The sequence below is a fragment of the Primulina eburnea genome, chromosome 16 (genome assembly GCF_022965805.1).
Source record: "Primulina eburnea isolate SZY01 chromosome 16, ASM2296580v1, whole genome shotgun sequence".
Lineage (NCBI taxonomy): Eukaryota > Viridiplantae > Streptophyta > Magnoliopsida > Lamiales > Gesneriaceae > Primulina > Primulina eburnea.
The window spans coordinates 6,697,849-6,702,439 of record NC_133116.1 but is presented as its reverse complement, the minus strand read 5'-3'; the positions used below and the strand labels follow the sequence as shown (position 1 = coordinate 6,702,439).

Here is a 4,591-nt window from a genome sequence, read left to right as displayed (position 1 = left end):
TGGTTGATGTATTTTTGGATGAGGGTTTAACTTGAAGAATAGGGTTTCTTATTCAATTTACATATATTTTCGGGTATTATCACCAAGCCCAAACCCAAAATTAAGGAATTTAATTAACCTAAAATATTAATGATATTTATCTAAAATAACTCATTATTAACTATATGATAATAAAAAAATCGTTTTATGCATAACATCTCTTTTTTCCAAATATTCTCCCAAATAAAACTTATATTATTTTATTTTAGTTTAAAATTGTTGGCTATTATTTGGGGTGTTACAAAGATTATTTCAAGAATCTGGTCATATTCATTAATTTTCTTTCTGGAGGCCTTTGCCAATTTTGTTTTAGCTAGATTTGGTGGGGCGGGTCGTGATTTACCAACCTAACCCACCTATAATATGTGATCAGACGAGTTTAACCCGTTTTGACAACTTTATTTACAACCCATACAAATGAGCCATCCTTTTTAATCACCACTCTTCTAAGTCGTTGCATCTCTCTCATGTTACTGCAAAATATAAATATTACTATTATGATTTGATTGATATTGATTATATTTGATTTGATTTGATTTGATTTGATTTGTTTGACTTGACTTTTGTGAAGTTGCAATCCTTGTCCATTTTCCCGTTGACCCAAAGCAGCAACATTAGGACACATTTTTGGACAACTCATAATGATTTTGAACTTTCAATTAAAAATACATCAAATTATATCCCAGCCCACACAAGATCTTACAAATTCACCTATAAATCTGTACTTTGACTGACAAAAAATAAAAACAGAAAACATGGATTCGCTTGAGCTAATGCACTATTAATCAATCAATAGAATCAACCCTTCTACATATGATAAATATAATTCTTAAAATGAAGTTTCACTCTATTTAAAGCTGTCAAAAATCTATCACAACACACTTTCATATTCAAAATCAGCCGGAATTGGTTTGAAAGGCCACTCATTATACAATGTCTGGGCTGCATTCTCTCAAAATTTCATGTTTTATACTAGTTCTTCGTGTTTTGAGTTGGATAGCCGGTTGTAATGCTTCCGATCAAGAAAGGAAGATATACATAGTATACATGGGAACTCTTGGTAAAAATGAGCAATCATCTTCGACCTACCACCTGAACATGCTTAAAGAAGTTGTGGACACCAGGTATCCTAAACAACGTTAAGATTTTAGAGGAATATACGGACAGGGGATTTCAAGAAAAAAGATCATTGTTTTCTGTCTGTGACGTCTTGTCGTTTTCTTGTGTTTCTTGAAGGTTTCGTGGTCAATCATTGATTAGAAGTTACAGCAGGAGTTTCAATGGATTTGCTGCCCTATCTCACACATGAAGAGCAGGAAAAGTTGGCAAGTAAACTTCTATGTATTTTCCACATTCAGATATTTAGCTTTCTTATTCCTAATGACGTGCAGTAAGTTTTTGTAATGCCTTGGTATAATATTCAGGGAAGGAGGAAGTAGTATCGATTTTTCCGAGTACAACTCTTCAACCACAAACAACGAGATCATGGGATTTCATGGGATTACCTGAAAATGTTCATCGAAATCCCACAGTCGAGAGCGATACAATCGTAGGAGTCATGGACAGCGGAATATGGCCAGAATCAGAAAGTTTCATTGACAAAGGCTTCAGCCCTCCTCCCAAGAAGTGGAAAGGAGTGTGTAAAGGAGGACAAAACTTCACTTGCAACAAGTAAAATCCAATTTCTCGTTGTCACTTCCTTCATTTTCTTGAAAATTGAGCTGTGAATTTTATTGGCGCAGCAAAATAATCGGAGCTCGGTACTACAACTCCTTTTCACCTATGCCAACTGATTCGGCAAGGGATTTTGAAGGCCACGGATCTCATACAGCATCTACAGCTGCTGGAAACTACGTGAGAGATAGCAATTTTTATGGCATTGCTAACGGGACCGCAAAAGGAGGGGTACCGTCGGCAAGAATAGCTACATATAAAGTTTGCCATCCCGACATTGGATGCAAGTCTGCAGATATATTAGCTGCATTCGATGACGCTATAGCTGACGGAGTTGATATCATAACCGTGTCCCTTGGACCAGATCTGGCACCTAGATTGGAGAATGACCCAGTTGCCATCGGGTCACTTCACGCTTCACAAAAGGGCATTTTAGTTGTACAATCAGCAGGGAACGGGGGGACAACGCTACGGGTTTCAAGCACCGCTCCATGGATTTTCACGGTTGCAGCTAGCAATTCTGATAGGGGTATCATCACCAAAGTTGTTCTTGGGAATGGAACTACAATAACCGTACGCAATTCTTCGAAAGTATACGATTCATTGCTGAATTCTTAAGCTCTCATTTTGACGAAATTTTACTATATCTTACAGGGAAAGGCTGTCAATGCTTTCGACTTGACGGAACAGAGTTTTCCCTTAGCGTATGGGAAAGAAGTCACGAGCACATGTGTCGAACAACTTGCTCAGTTAGTCCAGTTTTTGACATGCTCACCATTGTTATACCAAAACATAGACATTGTTTTGATTATCTGTTTGAAAATCTCAGGGCCTGTATCGCTGGCTGTCTAGATAAAAGTAAGGTCAAAGGGAAGATTGTGCTTTGCAGCGAATACAGAGGCATAAAAGAAGCCTTCAGGAGAGGAGCAGTTGGTTCAGTCGCCCCGTCTACGAATTCTCCTGACGTTTCCTTTGTCGTTCCCTTTCCCTCTTCTGGTTTAAGTACACTGCGTTTCAGTGACTTACAAAACTACTTCAACTCCACAACGTAAATCCGATATTCAAATTATAATACATAAAGTCGAGTATAACAAAATACTTATATTAATTAGTTGTTAAATGTTAATGCAGAAATCATACCCTGGACATACTCAAGAGTGAAGTAGTGAAAAATTTTGATGCCCCTTCGGTAGCTTCCTTTTCTTCAAGAGGCCCAAACATCATTTTTCCGAATATTTTGAAGGTAAGCAATCAATAAAATGCAGTTTTTACCATATTTAGCAATGTATGTATGATAACATAGGAATGTGACTTCATATACACAGCCAGATGTAACAGCCCCTGGAGTTGAAATCTTAGCAGCATATTCACCTGTGAGTTCACCTTCAAAATCCATCGAAGACGAGCGATCCGTGAAATACAATATATTATCAGGGACATCAATGTCATGCCCTCATGTCACCGGTGCAGCTGCTTACGTAAAATCATTTCACCCCGATTGGTCACCTTCTGCGATCAAATCAGCTCTTATGACAACAGGTAATTTGAATTTAATTTATAATGTAAAACTTTAAGCTTGTCTGTTCATTATAGCTTTGTATGTTGAATAATTCTTTTTTTCCTCATCTCATAGCATGGAGAATGAATGCCACAAAGGATCCAAAGGCTGAATTTTCTTACGGAACAGGGCACATTAATCCTGTCAAAGCCACTGATCCCGGCCTCGTATATGAGAATTCGCCTGATGATTATATCAAATTTCTTTGCAACTCCGGATACGATGCATCAATGCTTAGTAAAATATTTGGAAAAAGTGTCCACTGTCCAGAAGACAGAACAACATCCAAGGATCTGAACTACCCAGCAATGACTTTTAAAGTTACAAATAGTGGCAGCAAAAATAGTATGTCATTCTCAGCAGAATTCAATAGAATGGTCACAAATGTAGGATCCGCTGATTCAATATACAAGGCAATTACCAGTACAAGTTTGGACTATAACATCACTGTGAATCCAAACATCCTTAAATTTAAGGCACTGAATGAAAAACAATCATTCACAGTGATTATTATTGGGAATATAATCGATAAGACAATTTTGTCTGCATCATTGGAGTGGTCTGATGGTGTTCATAGTGTAAGAAGCCCAATTCTTGTGTATATGGGTTAGTTATACATCAAGAATCGATTGTATCTATGTAACCAATAATAAAGGTTTATCACATGATTAAGATGAGTGTTTTTTCTCCAAAAAAATGGACCTCGAATTCCTTATTTACTGAATCTTAGAATTAACAAAATGCAGGACCCTTTTCATAATCTGCAAATTTCTGATTGCTGATTGACTGTTAGCAAACTATATCATAGCCGTTTCTGTATCGAAATTCAATAAAAGCTTGAATAAATATAAAAGAAAATAAAAAAAAAGTTGGTTTTTCTCATGTTTATGCACAAAAATTCGATGGCAAATAATTAGTAGCTTCACTGCTGAAATCAGCACTTCAGTCCCCTATAGACACCGACAAAATCTGTACACACGGACGCAACATATTACGACCCTCGATATTCTTGAAAGATAAAAATGTCTAATTTTTTCCCGACTTTGAATGTTAATGGTCTTCTTTTTAAGTCTGCTCAACTTTTCTAACTATCTTGGGCTACCTTGAGTCGTTACCTAATTATCTTAACATTATATACAGTGGCTTGAATGAGTTCAGGTCTGGTGATGGTCCTCTCTTTCACTTCGTCTCAATACAGTGGTATCAATATTTTCTCCCATAAAGAGCGTCATAAGGTGTCATGCCCAAACTGTTATGGAAGCTGTTGTTGTAGACAAACTCTATCAGTGGTAGGTGATCACTCTAATTTGAGCTGAAATC

At 36.9% G+C, this 4,591-nt stretch overlaps 1 pseudogene; it reads left to right on the top strand.

Moving 5' to 3' along the window:
• Nucleotides 1-583: 583 nt before the first annotated feature.
• Nucleotides 584-3,958, top strand: LOC140816670 (subtilisin-like protease SBT4.3; annotated as a pseudogene).
• Nucleotides 3,959-4,591: the final 633 nt, after the last annotated feature.